Here is a 22,207-nt window from a genome sequence, read left to right on the forward strand (position 1 = left end):
AGGTGGCAGGCTGCCAAGTCCCTTCTGAGAAGGAGCAGCTGAGCTACAGACAGAAAGTGAAAGTAAAACTGAGAAGCTTCAGCTGTAAAATTATGGATGAGTTACATCACAATGCCTGTAGCTACTGAGATCAATGAATTGCTTATTGAGAATATGTGAATATGTGAGAAAATTTGAATGTCTATTACCTGGCCAAAAGTTTACTTAAGGTACAATCCTGACCATAAAATAGGCAACTCTGTAGCTTTCCTGTTTCAACTACATCAGACACCCAGTTTTGATCAGCCACATGATAGCATGCAAATCAGTCTAAAATGTTGACTGGCACTGCTTGGCTTCCATTGATTTTGTTTACAATTTCCTTCATTTGATTGCCAAAAATTGGGAAACAAATGGAACAGTAGCAGATGGTTGTGGTTAAAAGTTATTTTAAAAAAATATAAATGTTTCCAACAAAATTTTAGATGTGTAGTTGGTATTGGGGTGTACATAGACTGGCAGACAACACTCAAGAATCACAGGCAGGTAAATAGCTGCCTGTCCTTGAATGAGTCCCTTTAGCTCTGTGACCTACTTTCATCCAATAGTAACTGTAATTCAGTAAATTGATCCTTTCTTCTGTTCTATCATATTAAAGGACATCTAGCTGGGTGATTTCCAACAATTAGAAAAATCCCTCATTGTGATACCAAGTGCTTCCAACCACCAAAGGTGTGCCTATCAAACACAGGGATGTCAGAAATAGGGCCAAAATCGAGAGCTTTATTTTCTGAAAATTTTCAACACAAAATCATGAGTTTTCGATAAAACACTCACCATTTTGGTTAAATGCATTGGAGCCCATGAGGAGGGCAAAATAAAAAAGTGTTTTTAAGGGTGCAATGGGCTTTAAATGGACCCTGTGGGGTTTATTTACTAAAGCTGGAGAGTCCAAAATCAGACTCCCTTCTGCATAGAAACCAATCAGCTTCTAACCTCAGCTTGTTCAATGAAGCTTTGGCAATGAAACCTGGAATCTGATTGGTTTCTATGCAGAAGTGAGTCTGATTTTGCACTCTCCAGCTTTAGTAAATAAACGCCTATTGTCTGTCCTTGTGCCTATGTCTTTAATGGTAACCCTAACCAAAATGCTGACCATAACCTTAATGCTAACCCTAGTGATAACCCAACCACTTTGTTTATAAACAGCAATATAATCACTACATTGTGCTGTCATTGCGTCACATTCTGATTCTGTTTTTAAACAAATGTCATGCAGTGATGGGGGTCTCACAGCTAGGAACATTCTTGTGCTAACTTTAAAAGGGAATTTGTTTAAGGTAATTTTACCTAGCAATGTCACATGATAAAATTAGAGGATTACTGTGGAGCAATTTCAGTGAATTCTGTGTTTTTGTGGTAAAAACATTCATTAACCATTTGTAATAGCCAGGCAACTAGCACTTTCAGATGGAGTTTGTTTTTGTATGTCTGTATAATGCACTCCATTTTCAAATGCAGGTTTTATTTCCCACAGAGAGAGGATCCATCACCCATCCTAACTGTCCGCCAGACACTATGTGAATGGGTCAGCAGGAGCGCAACACATATAGTTGATGGATACATGATCTGAAGTGTCCAAAACTCCCACTCTAATTTTGAATCACTTCCAAATATTTGTCAGATGCTCTAAACCTTTCCCACGAATCTAAAAGTTTGGGTTTTGTTTTAATCTGTGTCTCCACTGGACAGACAGAAATAAATACCTAATTTCTGCTAGTAATAAAAATCTATCAAGGGTTCTAACCCTCCTCTCCTATTCATAAGTAAATAAACAGATCTTGCTTGGATCTATTAAAATACAAATAGGGGTATCTACAGTATCTATGTCATAATAGCAATGAACAGCTATAAGACCATGCACTGTATCCAGGGCTGCTGTTAGAAATAACAGGGCCCCATACAGCCAACCTGGCAGGGCCCCCCTCCCAGAAAAAAAAAACAGTTTACTGTGCTTCAGTTAGGAATGAATACAGCGAGTGACCGGTACCGATACCGTATCGATATTGTGTTCATTTTGGGTAAAGAAGGGGCTGGTAAATGTGACACTGCCACATATGGCACTCTCCATCCTGAAGGATCTTATTGTGTGCTTGCAGCTGCTGGTGGGAAGGAGAGGAGGGAAGCCAGAAGCACTGTGCTGGTGAGGGGCCTGGGCAGCAGGGGGAAACATATGTTGCACAGGGAGGGTGATGGGTGCGGCGGGGGGCCATTTACTTGAACCAATCCCCTGTATGGCTCTCTCTGCAACAGCTGAAAGCTGGGGGGAGGGAGAAAAGAAGAAGCCAGCTTTAAGCTGCTTCAGAGAGAGATATACAGGGATTGGTTCCAGTAATTAACCTCCCGCGCGCTGTTACGATCACCCTCCTTCCCACATGTGATTCACCCAGCTGCCCCATACAGGGACCTGTACAGGAGGACTGGTGGTACCTCCTTATCCACGGCCCTGACTGCATCATCAGTATACGGTATCTGGTGCTCATCTTCTGGTCCATTCAATTGGTGATGAGAGTTCAGTGAAGACTGAGGGGTACAAAGGACTAGTTAATGAAGGCCCCTAAGTGAACTGACCTATACCTAATTATCATGGATTTGCCCAATCCACTGCAAATCTGGGTATGAGCAAAGCAATTCACTCACACTAAACATCATAATGATGATACACTAGGGACACCTGACCATCACACCCATATGAGCTTGTTGTCCACTTTTCTAGGAAGGCATTCTAAAGGCAATTTCCAAAGTATGGACTTGCTTCCTTTTATAGAGATTGTCTATTCTATCCAAAAGAACATCTGTGAAGTCAGGTCTTGTTGTTGGTCGGGAAGATTGGGTTGTTAATTTATTCCATTCCCAAAGATATTTAATAGAGTTGAGGTCAGAGCTCTGTGCCTCCACACCAAACTGGTCAAGCTATGTCTTTATTGGGCTGATATTGTGCACATTGTGCAATAATTTTGAAGGGTGACCACATACTCTTGGCTGTATAATATCTGAGATGGTCAAGTGCCCGCAAACTGTGGGTCATATACAGTAAATGTGTGTTTGGCTCACCATAGCTTGCCTGGAAATACAAAGAAAAACTCCAAACTGCAGATCCTTGCTCAGCCCCACCAATACCCCTCAACTAGTGATGGATGAATCTGCTCAGGTTCAATTCACCAAGGCCTGCGCAAATCTTGTTCAAAATTCAGTGAATCCAAACTTAGAGGAGAGTCCCATTACAATCTATAGGGCGAGAATCTTGTAATTAAATTCTGTTCATTTTTAGGGCAAACTACCGCCGAAAAAGACACGGGAAGCTGGGCATAGGGGACACTACACTCTAAAAAATAATGTTTTGGCTCAACAAAAAAAATTAACGCAACAGTTTGCATCAAGCTTTTTAAGTTATAACAATGTCTGGTGAAATTAAGTTGAAGCAACAAACTACATTGCATTGAGGTAATTAGCTTTTCTGATTGAAATGAATGCATTTTTATTTACCGCCAACTTAATTACTAGCATTATAAACACGTTTTTAAGTTGAGTACTTAAACATATTAAGTTAATTCAAATAGTTTTTCCAGTTTTTATAAGAAACCCTCAAGTCACGTGTACTTAATTGCTACAATTATGAGCACGTTTTTTAAAGTTAAAAAGCAGTTAAAAATCAAGTTGATCCAAATTGATTTTCTGTATTAGTTTTTAGCTTTGTTTTTTTTATACTAGCTTTCAAAAATGAATTAATCAGTTTAGGCTTACACTAGAATGTGTTGCAGAAACCCCGCAATCTGTGTGCATTTCGCGCACCGCATTCAAATCGCACTACCCTTGCAGTCTGCAGTGGATGTCAGTGTTGCAAACACAGTGCATTTGCCTGCACCAGATTGCATGGTACAAAACAAAACATGCAATCTGGTTGCACTGTGGTTCAAAAATTGGTGCATGCATGTCTTTGGTGCGATGTGGTGTGATTTGAGCTCATTCAAAATGAATGGGCTCAAATTGCATTACACTGAACCACATGTGAATTGCACAGGAATGTGTTGCAGTTCCTTTGTGATTCACATGCACTTCATTGTGTGAACCAAGGCCCAACAATCCAATTGTTAAACAATTGACATTTTGTGCACACCAAAATCAAATCCTTAAAGTTGTACTGATGAATGAGTAAGCACTTTGCATTAAGATTTTTTTAATATTGTCTGTCTGGTGCAGAAACTGTTTCTCTACAAGACCTTTGGTATATTGTGCAACAAATTGTGGCAATATAGTGAAGCTATTGGAGGATATTGAAAGTTGATATTTTGTGAGCTTTTTTACAATTTGCTATATTCTTTCCGCATTACCCTGCGACAACCATTTTGTGAACTGAAATAAAAGTGAAAAATGTCATCTGAGTATGACTGTGCTATGGAACACATACGTTCTTCAGAGAATACTGTACTTGAGACCCATTACTTTAGCACTGGCTTTCAGTCCATCAAGTTCGAGGAACAGTTTTTGAAACAACTGAGACTTGATTTGTGTTAAGTGAATGGGGTGGAGACTTGCAATGCAGCTCTCAATGTAGAGCAAAATTAAGTTACCAAGTCAAATTTATTAAGGTACCTTAACTTAAATTTCATTGTACAACAATGAATGCAGAAATGTAACTGTACATGACACACAATATTAAGTTGATGGAATTTCCAACATTATCATTTCAACACAACTCATGAAAGTAGGTTTTTAAATGAAAAAGTTTATTTAAACCAATAAATTAGGATTTTTATCTTGGAAATACACATTTAATTAAGTGGTGGTAACAGGTCACTTGAGTTATTTTTTAGAGTGTACCAATACAAACAAATGTTTGGAAATACCATACAGCAGGGACAGGGTCTTTTCACGAATACACAAAATACACAAATCCTAATATTGCCAAGCTGTGTGTGGTGTCATGGAACAGTAAGAAATGAAAACCCCAGAAAACAATATTATAATGAATAAAATGAGCAAGTAGTGAGTAAAATAGTGACCATTGACCCCCAAACAAGCAACTAAGAAACTGAAAGAAAATCTCCTGATAATAAGAACAAAAAAAGATTGAAGCAAATGGACTGATTGTTGCAGTGTGCCCCCTTTCTTTTTACATTTAAGAGGCTAACTTAACCAAATCCCAATTTGAAAGGCCATGCAGTACATTAGGATTTAAAAAAAATACTTCAAAGTCATTCTTCACATACTGTACGTTGTAAATTCGCTAGGACTGTGAATCTCAAACCTTACAGGATTCACCTTAAACCTATGGTAGCAATGAACCAAACCTCACCCCTATCCTTAATGTCTGGCAGCTGGAACTTTTCCTGAAACTCTCTGACAGTAATAAGTACCATACAGGATTAGGGAGGTCTGTTCTGCTTTTGGAAGAAACAGATTCATGTTAAAACATCAGAAAAACCTGCAAAGTAGAATTTCGAGTGTTCCAGCTTTTTCAAAGTCAATGCTCAAAGATTCTGGCTGGAGTTCAAACAACGTTTTCTCCAGTAAAAGGTGTTTTTTTCATGTCAAGAGATGTTTGAAATAAAGATGTAGGCATTTGACTTTTGGCGAAGCGTTAGTGCAAAGAGACTAGAGGAAGAAGATGAAAGGAAGAGGTTTGGGTGGTAGTCCGACTTGCAGGAGCTGGCATCTCCAAAAACGACAAGAACTGACTGAATTCAGCGAGGCGCAGTATGCCGCAGTATACCGCCAGCTCCAAAGAGCTTCACTAAGCATTAATCATTCTCAGTATACAGTCTGTCCATCAATGTCCTTTCCATATGCTGCTGATGAGTTGAAAGAAAACTCACATATCTCCAACAAGTAAACATTTCAGTCCTAAATTTTACAGTATAATAGTTTTCAACCAGTCTTTCACATAGCACTAAGTTGCTGCCATTAGTGCTCTGCTTTAGGCACATATTTCTGGTAAAGGTGTGCATTTCATTTAGCTGTAAGCCAAAGAACATAGCAACCTTTCTTATGGAACAGAGAGAATATCAATTGCAGCATGAGCCACATAGACGATATATACTAAGTTATAAAAAACTGTTGGAATAACTTAGGAGGCACTGAATGGGAGCTCATGTATTCAAAGTCAAAACTATCTTTTGCTTGTTTGGATTTTGTAGGGAAGGGTTAGAACCAGGGGTGGACTGACAACTCATGGGGCCCCCGGGCAATAGGGGATCATGGGGCCCCTGTGTCCTTGCCCAAACTCAAAAAAGCCTATGAAAAAGGTACCAGGGGCATCTCATGGGGCCCCCTACTGACACAGGGCCCTCAGGCAGTGCCCGAGTCTCCAAATGGTCAGTTGGAACCCAGGTTAGGGTTGTATTGCTGTTTATGTCCACCCACAACTCTGTTTGTCCTTGTGACCATTTTCATTGAAGCATAAAGTCATGGGAATATTTGTAGGAGAAATACAATTATGCCAACAGATCTTTGCAGAAAAGTGAATTTATTTAAGGCAAATATACTGTGCATTTTGCATGCCCAGTTGCTCCCAAGCTGTCGTCTCCAAATTGCGGCCCTGGGGCCAACTGCGGTCCTTTTCTTGACTTTACATGGCCTTTGAGGTATTATTCCTGCCACTGACTTCAACAATGGGGCATAATTTCTGCCACTGACACCAATAATGGGGCACTATTCTCTTCACTGACACCAACAATAGAGTATAATTCCTTTAATTAACAACAAAAATGGGGAACTATTCTCCCACTGAAACCAACTACTTCTTTCATGGCAAAGAGCAAAGGCATTGTTTACTCTCACTGGGCACAAGCCAGGCCCCACTAAAGTCTGAAGGACAGTAAACAGGCCTTTCTTTAGCAAGTTTGGAGAACCCTGCTCCAGAGCATAGTAAATGTGACGAAGCTCTGCTGATTTCCATCATCCAATTATGTGCAAGGAAAAATGCTGTTTGTTCTTCCTTGCATGTGATTTGGTATTCTTTGCAAAGTGAAGCTTCACCTCATTTACTAAACTCTGGAGCATCTGTATTGCAAAATGCACGGACTATTTGTCTTTAGTAATAAAAGAAAATCTAAGATGCTACCTTTTAATTATTTATTACAGGTACTTATATGGCGTCGTCAATTTACACATCAGTCCCTAACCCTCAAGGGGCAAACAATCTAAGGTTCCTAACATACATTCATACATACACATACTAGGGCCAATTTAGACAGGAGCCAATTAACCTACCAGCATGACTTTTAGAGTGTGGGAAGAAACCGGAGTACCTGGAGGAAACCCATGCAGGCACAGGGAAAACATGCAAACTCCAGGAAGGTAGTGCCATGGTTGGGATTCGAACCAATGACCTTAGTACTGCAGGTGGAATGACTAAATGTACATGCTAAATATACACTCTTTAAATAGTTAAAAAATATTTATTGCTATTTTCTAAAAAATGGGTTAAAGTATAACTAAAGGCAATGGAAAGCAAGTAGAACACCTGTCAGTTTTTTATTGCTGTCTGTGTCCCTGCTATGGAGATTCACCCTCTCCATTTGTCCTGTTTACTGTTAAAAGCGAAAGTGAAAAAGTCCTAGATTTTGGGTTGTCACCAAAACAGAAATAGATGGGAATTTTCCAATGGAGATTCCCTACCTTTAGAGGGATTTCCTCTCACTCCCTGTTTTGGCTATTGGACAGGAAGTGAAGAAAAATCTATCCAATGGGAGATGCAAAAAAAATGGTAAGGGTTATATACCCTCCCTTACTCTATCCAAAATGAAAAAAAAAGTTTTGCCTTTAGTTATTTAATGTCTATTTATGGTCAAAATTTAAAATATATATTAATTTCCACATTGTATCTCAATCTTTTCTCGCTTACTCCTAATAATCTGAACAATCTTGAAGTTTATAAACTTACTTTGTGAAGATCCCCACACACTTATGACCTTGAATTCTGTGACATGTATTAAATAGGCACTGCTGTGTCACACATTTCACAGAGCCTGCCTTATGAACTACAGAGGTGCTGAGAGGAGGAGTTTCAGGAGGCGGAGTCAGTACAGGAATCACTGCTTGCAGGCAGCAAGGTATCATGGGATATGTAGTCCTTAGAAATTGAAAGTAAACAGCATAAGAAATGCTGCAGGGCATGCAGGGAGTTCAGGAAGTTGTGGAAAGAGATGACTAGCAGTCAGACAGAACTTATAAAGGACATTTTTCAAGTAAGCTTATATTAGAATGTCAATAATAACTATTGTTTGTATTGTTATTACAGTGCTGATGTTATAAAATAAAAGTGTATGATGTGACCATTGAACTTAATTCAGCATACAGAACATACTGTATATCTGTTGAATGAATGTGCTGGAAAACTTTTGCGGCTGCAACCAAGCAACCAATGGATAGTTTCACTGTCAGAATATAATGTCCCGGCTGGGGGATTCCTCCATCCACCTTGCTTGTGTAGATAGAGGGATCTGTTCTTTTTTTGCTACAACCCAGCTATACCCAGCTTTACATTTTGTAACAAAATATTGTTATACATAACATCTAAAGCAATATTTAAAAGAGCCGCCTTTTGATTATTGCTTTGGATGTGTATAACAATATTTTGTAAAAGAATATAAATGTTACTCTCAGGGGTGGGCTGACAACTCATGGGGCCCCCGGGCAATAGGGGATCATGGGGCCCCTGTGTCCTTGCCCAAACTCAAAAAAGCCTATGAAAAAGGTACCAGGGGCATCTCATGGGTCCCCCTACTGACCCTGGGCAGTACCCAAGTTTCCAAATGGTCAGTCCGCCCCTGGTTACTCTATAGTACATAGCTATAACTGCATACTTCTGATAATTATCCTTTACAGTGGGCAATACTAACTGTTGAATTACATTAAAGTGCAGCCAAAATAAAAAAAAAGAAAACAATAAAATCAGCACAAGCGTTATAATATACAGGCAGTAGGAAATGTCCCTAGTGTTGATGCCTCTTCTGTTAGTAGAAATCCTTCTCAGTCCATGACACCGCCACTGACGTAATAGAACTAGGAGGCTGTCACAGGCTCTCATCAAGAGTACCAAGTCCTTATGAATGAAACACAATCTATGATCCATGGATAGGTCCACCCCCTCCATTAATAGATCCTGTTTCATCCAGAGAAGCTGTAGTACTGCTTCTATGAATGGAGCAGCTGGTTGGAAAGGGTTGGCATAGTCAGGCACTCTTGATGAGAAACGGAGGTGGGTTTCACCCAATAGAGGTGGCATCAACACAAAGGACATATCATGGTCTCTGGAGGGCTCCAGGATTTACATGACTGTGTTATTTCTGAGTTGGAATCTCAGTCTAGGAAGTAAATGGTGACCTTGGATGATCCCTGAACAAAGTTGTCTCCATCCTTTTGGAGAGAAATGCAGATGAAGCTGTTGTGTCAGGAAAGTAGATGTCTGGTCCACTTTAGCTGATCTGAAAGCAAGAACACATAAGTGAGACAAAGAGGTTTTTCAATGCCCTGTATCTGCGTGACGGTTTTCAGCACCTCTAGATTATCACCTCTCAATCTCCTTCTTCTGTTTACAATCATATTTGCTTGTAGACCATCATTTTATCTTAGCATGTAATTTATGGTGGTAATAAATCACCCGGTATCCATCCCCTGGCACACCAAATTGATATCATATTTCTGCAATTCGAACTGCCAGAAAATTGATAAGAGATCAGATTGTGTTTCATGCACACCGATCGATCTCCCTCACCTTCTCATACTTATCTCATTTCCACTTTTATTAAATAGCACAGCTATAAACCTCTGTAAAATTTCTACCTGAGACATAATCTATTAAAGGAGGTTTATGCTGAGAGCAATGTGGCGTTTGTGCAGGCCTTGTCCTCTGCCTCCTGGATTTTAAGCTGATCCGTTGGCTCTAGCGCTCTCTCAAAATTTTCACCTGCAACATGCATACCAGCAGTTTAGATTTTATTATACTATGCATATATATCAAGTCAGCAATACAAAGCATGGATGTTCTTTGGGAGATAGGGACAGAGCGTTGTCACACTATAACAGGAAGTGCCTGAACAATGACCTTCATGGTAGAATCACCAGGCATTGTAATTGAAAATATATATTGAAAATTAATTTTAATATGACATTATCATGTTAAAACTTATACAAGATTTTAGTGCTTCGGTATATGTCTACCTAAACCTGAACTCCAGACTTCCTTTCAGTCTTGCATTGTTATACAAACCCCTCTTCTGTACTGAAATTGCTTAGTCTGTTTTCACTGCACTCTGTGAGCTCTTCACAATGTGCATTAGAAGCTGCAGATATTCAGATAAAGCCTGCCTCATTTATTTCAGGTACTTATATAGCACTGTCCATTTACGTAGCACTTTACATATAGTATATTGTACATTTACATCAGTCCCTACCCCTACAATCTAAGGTCCCTAACTCACATTCATATATACACATACTAGGGCCAATTTAGAAAGGAACCAATTAACCTACCAGCATGTCTTTGGAGTATGGGAGAAAACCCACGCAGGCACAGGGAGAACATGCAAACTCCAGGCAGGGGGTGCTGTAGCTGGGATTCAAAACAACAACCCTAGTACTGCCAGGTGGACGTGCTAACCATTTAGCCACTGTGCTGGGGTAAAGGAATAAGCAGAAATACAATACATAACTTATTCCTTGTTCCCCATCAGCCAGTGTTCTCCTTTTAAGCACCATGTAGCCCCTTTAAAATAGATACGCCTTTAAAATTCTTCCAGGAAGGAGAATGAATACATTTCCTCCTGGCAGGATCAGGTATAAGCCTGGGGTAGAGTCTAGCAAAGGGTAGAGGGTAGAAAGTATTGCCAGGGAGGAGAGCAATGACCTAAGAGAAAACCTTTATTCTTTGCAACCCCTGGAATGGGCACCCCTGCTAGTGGGCACAGAAAAGTACACTGCAACAACAAATGGAACTGATGAAAAAGATGTTGATTTATTGGACTTGTGAAGGAAACTATTTTAGTAAAATTGAGTTGGACCAAGCCTATTGCTGTTTCATGCATCTGCAATGGATCCTTAGTAACCTTGCTTCTGTGAAACGAGATGGTGCCCTGTTAAAGCTGAACTCTGAGTATAATGGTTTTTTTCTCGTGCAGTGGTGTTGTGCCTGTACTGCATGGGCTAGCTTCTCATTTTATTCTAGTGGAGAGGACAGCAGGGGTATACTTACCTGATCAGCTGATCCTCCCCGCACAAGACTGGTCTGGCGTCCCTGCACTCCAGTGCTCTTGAAGATAGACTGTTCCTGACATCAGCACGCTAAGAGCATGCTCCATAAACTGGAACAGCCCACCGCTAGATTGTGGTTCTTTGGCACCACTTCTATAACTATGGGTGTAGTCGCTGGTTTTCCAACAGAATTTGAGGTAGGTGTGCTCAATGACTCCCCAACAGAGTTTGAGATGAGTGTATTCAGTGGCTCTCCAACAAAATGTAAAGTGGGTGTACTCAGTGACTCTTCAACAGAGTTTGAGGTGTAATCAATTGGCTCTCCAATAGAGTTTAAGGTGGGTATACCCACTGGCCTCCTAACAAGGTTGGAGATGGGTGTACTCACTGACCCTCCAACAGAATGTGGAGTGGGTGTACTCAGCGGCTCTCTAACAGAGTTTGAGGTGAGTGTACCAATTGGCTCACTAGCAAAGTTTAGGGTAGGTGCACTAACTGGCTTCCCAACAGAGTTTGAGTTAGGTGTACTAACTGGCTCCCACTCATTGGAGTTTGAGGTAAAGCAGTAAGCTCAGTATAGGGAGTGCACATGTATGTATATCACTATGTATGTATATCCTTACCAGAAGGGGGAGGGTGGCAGGTCTCAGGCACGCAATACAGAGCAAGCTGAACAAGGCCAGTACTAACACACAGTTGACTGAGACAACTCAAGGACCCTCCCACTGGCAGCTGACTATTCAACCTGGGTAACACTGTCTCACAGATAGCTTCAGGACTAGGGACTGGTGAGGAGCTCTACAGAGACCACAAAAAGATAATTGACCCAATCAGCCTGCCATCATTTATCTACTACCTATTGACCCCCAGACATTTACTGACCCTGAGCAGTTTTTTTTTACCCTAAGCAGTTTTTTTTACCCCTTGGATAGTTCCATCAAACCTTGGGGGTCAATATTGATCACTTTGGGGAACCCAAATGTAATGGAAATGCAAATTGTCCTTTTATAGCACTGGGATTGGTGTTATCATTATATACAGCATATATACCATTATATACAGTATATAGTACAGTTTATAGTACTGTATAATACAGTATATAGTACTGTGCCAAAAAGACAAGATGCTTTTGAAAACAAGAAAAATAATATTTTTTAAAATCAATTAACAACCCAAGAAAAAAAAAACAAATCACTCAATATTTGGTGTGCCCATCCTTTGTCTTTAAAATAGCATTAATTCTCCCAGGTATACTTACACACAGTTAAAGATTTTACAAGCATATAATCCCTGCATGATTAAGCATTTACACCAGATAGGGGTTTATGATCAACAAGATACCATGTAGGGTAAAATACAATTATTTAAACAAAAAGAATCAGCTGTGTAGCTGAGTGAGAAAAAGCTGTGACAAGACACAGGGTGGTCTTACTGCACCAACAAAGTAACTGGTACCTAACAGGCAACATATTCAAGAATTGTCTGGACAGAAGTGGTCTTTCTGGAAGACTTTCATTTAAAAACCCATTTGTATGATGTGGAAACAAGACCTATGCATGAAAAAACAAGAACTTGTGTGCGGAAAAATGGCAGCAGGTATTCTAGGCTGATCAGTCCAAATTTGGAATATTTGGCTGTAAGTGAAGGCAGTTTTTTTGCAAATGATGCAAAGATGCATTTCTGCAGACAACAGTAAAACATAGTGCGGGTTCTTTGCAATTTTGGGGTTGCATCTCTGCACATGGAGTTAGCAATGTAATAAGAATGCTTAAAAATACAGGCAGATACTTCCTCTTTCAATACTATCAGGGAGGCATCAGCAGGACAACGAACCCTGACAACCAGTAAAGTCAGAAAAAGTACTAAGAATAAAGAACTTATGTTCAGTGAAATATAGAACCCTAGAAGTGATCTCAACATCACTGAGCCTGTCTGTGATTGCATCAAAAGAGACCAAAGCAACTGAGACAGACTAAATCCACTAAAGAAATGTGGTTAGTTCTCATAGATGTTTGGAACAACCTACCTGAATTCCATAAAAACCTGTTTAAAAGAGGTTCAGGAATTAAAGAAGTTCAGAAGTACAGGAATTAAAAAAAACAAATCAAACAATCATACTCACCTAGGTGGATGCAGCACTGATCCAAGCTGCAGCTGCCCCCCACCAACTCTAAGACAGAGAACTGAGCACTCAAAGACTGCTGATTGCTCAGTTCTTGGTATTCAGCCTGCAGAGAGCTCATGACTGTCAGTCACCAGCTCCATTCTCTGCCCCACCAGCACTCCAGAGCACCGGACTGTGGAGGGGGCGGGAGCGACTGGCTGAGGCTATCAGCAGCTCACCGAGAGGCTGAGCCAGCTACCAGTCTAAGCATCTGTAAGGATTCCAACTTTAGAGTCAGGATCGATGCAGACCCTGGACCGGATGAGTGACATCAGTCAACAGCAGATTTTAGCCCACTGTTGGCTGAAAATGGGTCACAGGTGTGCATAATGAAGTGCACTATTGTGATCCATAGGAGAAATATGGCCAAAGGAGCTTTGGCTCTACTTCTCCTTTACGTTTATCTAGGAAAATTGATGCTGCTTTAAAATCAAAGGGTAGACACACCAAATATGGTTTTGATTTAGGTCTTTTTATTGTCTATGCCAACCAGGGTTCCATGGAATATTAGAGTCATTCCTGTGGTTTCTAGGGGTTCCTTGAGTAGTGAGCAATGGGGAGTTGATCTTGCACTGAGCACCAATGCAAGAGGGCAATTTTCTAATAAACACCAATGTGAGGGGTCACTTTATGCTGACCACTAATGTAATGGGACACCGTAATGATTTTGTGTTAAGATTATCATCAAAAGATATTTCTCTCAACCAGTTTGAAACCAGAAAATATTTAAACAAATAATGTTTTTCTACATCAAAATACTGTATGTTTTTTACATGATAAACTGAGTATTTATTCTCTATCCTGATGTTCAAAAGTACCAGTGACATATTTGGTATTTTTCTGGTTTCAAAGCTGTTTACGTATCTGATTTGCTCTAAATGTTAAATGGACCAAAGTTATGTTACAAAAAAAACACAACTTTTGAAGTGTCAAATGAAATATACGCATGGAGCGAATTAAATTAAAACTGTGTCATAACACCACAAAGGCTACAAAACAGTGATATTTCTCGCACAAACAGAGCCACATTCTTGACAGGAAGTTGATTAATTTGCTTACGCTTCCTTAGCTTTTACAGAAGAACTTTGGTCTAACAGAAAAGCTAGATATTTGTTTAAAGTGAAATTATACTGTGTTTTCAGTGAGCAGATACTCTGGGTTTTATTTATAAGGGAGCTTTCACTAAGCAATATTTTTCTACTTTCTTCTATAAACCTAATATACAGTATATGTAGCGCTACCCCCTTCAGGGCCGCTGTGTTTCTAAATCCCCTTAATCTCCACACAGCCAGGCAACACGCATTGCATCCACAGTCAGTTGACAGTCCATGAGCTTGGGTTTTGTTAATTTACTAGGGGAAATAGATAGGGTAATAGGGATTATGAGTTGCCCAGCTTGACTGAATCAATGCACGAGGACAACTTCCTTCTTATTTACAGAAACAGATCCTGGACTGTTCTTTTCCTGAAAAGCCGTCAGTCATTATGGATCAGTAGCAACAGCCCCTTTTGGGCTAGGAACACACAGCCCCTCCGAAATTTAGCTTAGCTTGTTAGAAACTACATACAGAGATGTCTCCTCTCCCCTGAAGAACTGTTCTCAGCCTGCAGACACTAACAGCCCTGAAGATCTCCCAGGACAAGGATAAAGGATTAGGCAGAGCGCTGTCCATTGAAAGCTTGCTACATGTGGTAGACTCTCCCCTGGTGACTCCTTGGGTTTGCTGATGTGCTCACATTGCTCCCAGGCCTTGATCCTGTTCATGCCGTGATGCTGAATGGACCCTCCTGAGCCAGCTCAAGCCCAGCCTGGAGGCCAGCCCCCCCTAGACCTAAGGGATCCCCCCAGGCCACTGACAGTCTCCTCAGCACTCCATCTTTCACCTGACTCCCCTTCCAGCCTGACTATCCCATATTTATGGTTTGGTCCAACCACTCTACCAGTGCTTCCAAACCTGGGATTGGTTAGACTCCCATAAAAATGCAGATTAGGTATCCACCCCTTCTGTCCACTGGCTTTTGGTAGGTTCCATGATCCTCTAGAACTAGGTGGAGACGACAGAGTCTCAACCTGTTCAGCCATCCAGCCTGACCTGCAGTAACCCAACCTAATTTACAGACTCACACAGCTACCATGAGCCATACACAATAAATTTTCCAACACTACCCTAGTACCACACTAGAGGGTGCTAATTATACCTTGTTGATGCATGTGCAAAAGGAATTGTAACCATTTTCTTTAAAGGGGAATTTCCGTCCAATAAAATAGTTGTCCAGCCCCTCCTCTCCACCACCATCTTTAAGTGCCTCCTGTGTGGGTCTTTGTGACCCAGCAGAAATCTTTGGTACATCTGCACATCCATGGGTTCCCACTCCTGGTGATTTCTTTAGGCTGCCTTACAGGTGGTTAAGCCATGTGCACGCATGCGCAGAAATGCAACTGCAGGGGTGCAGATATGTTGCTGGGTCCCCTGTCAGTTCCAATACCTGTCAGGGAGTGGTGTCACATTTACGCATGCACAGAATTTTATGGTGTGCTGGCATCCCTTAGCAATACTCTGCCTCCTGGGTTGTCTGAAGTAGATATCCCAGCAGGCAGTGGGGGGTGTGCATCATTATATCATTCTTGTCTAGGGGAGAAAGGGGGAAGTGCTGGACTTTGCAGAAGTGAGGTAACAATCACTGATTATGGAAGAAGGATGAGGGGGCAGACAAGAGGAAATAATTATTTTTAACCACTCGCCCTCCAGTGGATTTAACCCCCTTCCCTACCTGGCCCTTTTCTGCAATACGGCACTGCATTACTTTAACTGACAATTGCGCAGTCATGCCACACTGTACATAAATCAAATTTATGTAATTTTTTCCCCACAAATAGAGCTTTTTTTCGGTGGTATTTGATCCTGTCTGTGTTTTTTTATTTTTTGTGCTATAAACAAAAATTTTGAAAAAAAACTATATTTTTTACTTTTTGCTATAAAACATATTCAACAAAAAAATTTTTTTAAATAAAATTTCTTCATAAATTTAGGCCAAAATGTATTCTGCTACGTCTTTGCTAAAAAAAATCCCAATAATTGTATACTAATTGGTTTACGTGAAAATTTTAGCGTCTACAAATGATGGTATATATACTTGAATTTTTATTTTTATTTTTTTTATACTAGTAACTTATTGCGGGACTGGGTATTCTGACACTGGGTGGGAACTGACTAACTAACACTGACATCTCCAGTGACACTAATACAGTGGTCAGTGCTAATAAAAAGCACTGACACTGTACTGATGACACTGGGCAGGAAGGGATTAACATTTGGGGTAATCAAAGGGTTAACTGTGTGCTGTGTGTATTTTACATCGTGTGCTGTGTGCTGTTTTACTTGGGAGACATGCTGCTTTGTATCTCTCTGATGTGCAGAGAGATACAAAGCAGCATGTTTATGCTGACAGAAGAGAGATCTGTGTTGTTTACACACGTCTCTCCACTGTCAGCTTCTGCCAACAATCACCGAGTGCTGGCCAGGAATCGCTGGCCGGGACCTGGTGATTGACATCCCCAACTGCCAATAGCATCTCAGGTAGGGCGGCACGCGCGTGCGCCTCCTACCCGGACATGAAAATTACATAGAGCTTACAATCTAGGAGAATATATATATATATATATATATATATATATATATATATATATATATATATGATTTTGCACAGCCATGCCGCCCTTTAGCAGTACTTCTGCTATAGAGCAGATGGCAAGTGGTTAAGAATGAGGGTCTGCTTAAACTGTATGTAAGCCCTAACGATGAACTTTTAATTGCTTCTTCTGATCTGTTAATTATACCATGGAAAGTGTCTTTTTTTATATCTGTTTAATAAGTGCAAAAAATACCTGTTGTTATGGTCAGAAACACAATGATTTCTGACCATAACAAGAGGAAGTCTTGTATGGATGCAACTAGTCAGGCCAGAGGAGCTAAGTGACCACATCATGCAGGGTACCATCTTGGATTCCTATTCACTGGCTTCTACTTAGAGTTGGTTGCTGTTATGCTGATGTCATTTAAAAGAAACAGTATGTGAGTGCATTTTTTCCTTTGTGTCAATAAATAATACGGTTTCACATTATGAAGAGTTATTCTGCTTCTATCCTATGAGTGTTTAAAGAGAAAATTTCTCTAACTTCTTGGAGAAGGATCTGAACTGGGCAAGAGGGATAGATTTAAAGTGCTGTTTGACCTCTTTTATGTTTATGTTGGTTTCAACATAATTGGATGGAGTAAAGGATTATGATGGAGATTGTGCACTATTTGCAGTGAGTATATAATCAGTTGAAACTTTTGTATGGATTTTCACATGAAGATAATTATATTTGCTTTGGACATTTAATATTATTTTTACATGTGTGCAACTTGTTTGAACACTTATTCCCACTATTTGAAGTATTGGATGTGCACATGCATTATGCACATCAGAGGCGTAACTAGAACTGTCAGTGAAAGAAACCATTTACAAAGTTTCCCAGAGTTCCCAGCATTCCCAGAGCCGCCTTTACATTAGGGTTCCCCTTTACAGTGCAAGGGGGAACTCTGCGGACCCTGATGTAAAGGGGAACTCTGCAGACCCTGATGTAAAGGGGAAGTCTGTGGACCCTGATGCAAAGGGTAGCACTGTCCACCCTGATGTAAAAGGGAACTCTGATAAAAGAGGTTCTCTGCTCATCAGAGCCCCTTACATCAGAGTTTGCAGAGTAACACTTTACCTCAAAGTCCACCAAGTTTCTCCTTGCACCATAAGGGTGATCTCTGCTGACCCTAATTTAAAGGGGAATGCTGGGAACTCTGATGTGGGGGGAGCTCTGATGACCAGAGACCTCCTTATGTCATATTTCCCTTTACACCAGAGTCTGCAGAGTGAATACGCGAAGGTAAAGGAGTTCACTGATGTAAGGGGGGAGTGAGGACACTGATATAAGGCCCCCCTTACCTTAGGGTCTCCACTCCACCTTACATCAGTGACCCACCCTATAGAGTGACTGACTGGCCTGGAGCAGGGGCGGACTGACAACTCATGGGGCCCCCGGGCAATAGGGGATAATGGGGCCCCTGTTTCCTTGCCCAAACTCAAAAAAGCCTATGAAAAAGGTACCAGGGGCATCTCATGGGGCCCCCTACTGACCCCGGGCCCGAGTTTCCAAATGGTCAGTCCGCCCCTGGCCTGGAGCTGTCACACACTGACCCCCTTTAAGTCTTTCAGTGCTCCTCTCCCCCCAAGCCCCCTTCTTATAGTCATTTTCAAATTCAGCTAACCAGCGGCCAACATTTACATATATTTACATGGTTTATCGTATATATGACCATTACACATTGGTTGTGGTACTTGCTGGGAATTGATATTTGGGGCACGCTTCACAATATTTGTTCTTTTTATTATTATTTTGAGTGTGTGACGACTACACTTTTTTAGTGGCAGCTGCTCCTAGGTTATGTATGATTTCTTTTTTTCCACTTGTACACTTGGTGGGCTATATCAAGGTCTGCTAGTAGCATGGGGATTTCCTTTTTGAATTTCAGAAATCTAGTGAGCTTGAAAGTTTCTGCAGTGTTATCTCATACAACTTGACACTTCTAGTAGTGTGTCAGATGCTAAAGATTCTTCAGCCAAAGTGAAGTGTAAAGATCAGCGATAATTAGTGCTTTTCTTTACAGAGTACTTTTTTTTAAATTTTAGATCTAATGACAGAGTCACTTTAATTGCACCTTTATCCATAAAGCATGCTGCTTCCCATGAGTCCTTACAAAATGGCTGGTGTGAGGTCAACAAATACACTCATCTTTAAATCTGACATTCCATACCAGCAGAAACAGATCTGACAATTCCTATTCTCAGCTCTCGGTGTCTTGTTATGTAACACAGAGTTTTAGGCTTTATGTTCTTTTGTGTTCTGCAGTGGAAAAATGTATTATCTGGGGCTTGTGTTAACCTACAGAGGAAATAGAAACACAGTGGGATATTTATTAGGAACTCAGTGAGAATCTACTGCGCCTTGCCAACTTCACAACCCTTCAACAACACAAATACCAAGCGTGACCAGTTACATTTCATCACCGCAGAAGAAGCCACGGAGAATTACTGAACCAATCCTGTGCTGAAAGAATATGTATACTGTCCTTGATACTGACCTCTCCTGAAAATGCTAGCTGACTGGCTGTCATGCTAATCCAAAGATTTCATGAAGATACTGCCTTGGATCAAGTATTCAGAAACTCGGAAAGTATGATAATCCAACTCCTCCATTACCCCAATTTTTGTGTGCACCCCCCTCACTTTATGGAAGGGAGTTAAAACAAGTAGTGAGGAAAAGCCTCTTCTTCATCTGTCAAATGATGGTGGTAACAAAAGCTGTACATGTGAACAAGCCCTTAGGGTTCATTCACACTAGTGTTCATCTCTGAAAAGAGATCCGAGGGGTATAAATCCTTCCATGGACATTAAGCAAAACATTGTGACCATGGCATGTAAACACCCATGAAAAGTGTAGCGCTAAATAAATATACAATAAAAAAATATTAAATAATGAACAATATAGTGACACACTCAATCCCCTTAAAAACACACAAAAAAAGGGGATAACACACAAATTGTGCAACATGTGACTTCCCACTAAGGGAATATAACAAGTGCAAGTGGTAAATACTCCAATAGTGTATAATAATAATAGACCCTGAGGAAGTCACGTGATAACGTGACGCAACACGTCGGTAAGCGAGGAGGTATTTCCGGGTGCGCGGTGACGTTACTTCCGGTGTGGGGGCCATATTGGAACACCTTTGGATACCCATGGAGTACACCTCTAACATGAGGTGATACGGAGCTGTGCACAAGAAGGATTTACATGTGAGAGGGCAATCTACATTATATATGTTTAAATAAAAACAGATTACACTATGGAAGCTTTTTTTGTCTATCTATGATCCGGGGAGTGTCTTACTGCACTGTATGGAGGCTTGGAATGAGCAGCGTTCATTTCCTTGAGGGGAGCCTGTGAGGAATCTGCCCTTATCAGGATTGGTGTTATCCTTTGAGCGAGCTGACCCTGTGGGGTCGAGATAAGGAGGTGAGGGGCCTCTCAGGTCACTGGAGGATTGATCATGGATTATACACAGTCACTTGCATGATAGTTGAATTGGAGCACTTTCATCGGATTATATATAGTGTATATATATGCACTGTGTGTGGACTGTTTTTGAGGTTTATATTATTTTTGTGAGAGTCATTGTTGTATTTTTGTGTGAGTCACTATTGGAGTATTTACCACTTGCACTTGTTATATTCCCTTAGTGGGAAGTCACACGTTGCACAATTTGTGTGCTATCCCCTTTTTTTGTGTGTTTTTAAGGGGATTGAGTGTGTCACTATATTGTTCATTATTTAATATATTTTAATTGTATATTTATTTAGCGCTACACTTTTTGTATTAATTAGTCACTTCACCTAATAGGTATAAGGTTAGTGTCAGCAGCTTTTAGGGTTAGGGCCCCATTTTAAGCGCAGGAGGATATTTCTTTATTTCTATGTGTACACCCACGGCCGCTGCCTCTGCAGCTAAAGTTGGGGGACATTAGGGGGTGGTAATGCCTAGTGCACACAATGAGAAAATTGAACCCCCCCCAAAAAATAACATTTTCTGAGTGATCGTACAATAATCTGGTCATTAGTACACAGCTTTTGAGAGCTGATCAGGACAGTTCGTGCTAAATTATGTGAAGGGACAAGTACAAAAATGTTTTTCTCGTAAGATAACAGAACGGACGATTTTTGTTTAATCAGTGCAGTATACCTCCAAAAAAATTGAGTGACCAAGCCCACGCATGCTTGGAAATGAAATAATACATTACAATATAATATATTACATCATCGAAGGAAGTTGTATTCTTTCATATGAGAATTTTTGGAACTCTAGTAAGATATGAGACTAACATGCAAAAAAACAAAAAATGGACAATCATCTGTCCAATATTCTGATTGTGTGTGCTAGGCTAAAAATTGTGGCTCAACCGTAGGGTTTTGCCATCCCTTCCCCCCAACTCACAGGTGAATAAGCCCTTAGAATTCCTCTCAATATCTTCTAAATGATCTCTAATTGAATTTAGCCACAAATACCCAGGTGTCAACAGACAAAGGCAATAAAATATGTAAGAAATGATCACAGTTTGTTGTTGCCCCTTCTAATCTTGCTACCCAGGCACTGGCCCAAGGATTCCATTATGGTAAGTACAGCTCTGACTGTGGTCTCTTTTACACTACGAGTATGCAGCAGCATGTCCTGGGACATGAATTCCTGGGTATCTCACCTCACTAACATCCACTCAATACTAAACAAACATATTCGGTGGACTTAAAGTGGAACTTTACTGTGCAAGGGCAACCAAACTGATAAGCGGCATGACGTAGCTCAGCTGTGAGAAAAGATTAGAGGAACTGAAGTTATTCTCTCTTGAGAAGAGGAGATTAAGGAGGGATATGATCAACATGTATAAATATGTAAGTGGTCCATATAGTGAACTTGGTGTAGAGTTATTTACTTTCAGGTCATTACAAAGCACAAGGGGGTACTCCTAATCTCTGGCTGAAAAAAGATTTAACCTTCACATACAGAAAGGCTTCTTCACGGTAAGAACAGTGAAGAAGCCTTCCCTCAAGAACTAGTTCTAATGAGCTCAGTAGATTTTTTTTAAAAAGAGCATTCCTATATGCACAAAATATAACTGGATATTAACATTTATAGGTAATGAAACCAGGTGTAGTTGATCCAGG

Source organism: Staurois parvus, unplaced genomic scaffold (genome assembly GCF_062004578.1).
Source record: "Staurois parvus isolate SC_StPar_1 unplaced genomic scaffold, SC_StPar_1.0 ptg000249l, whole genome shotgun sequence".
Classification (NCBI taxonomy): Eukaryota; Metazoa; Chordata; class Amphibia; order Anura; family Ranidae; genus Staurois; species Staurois parvus.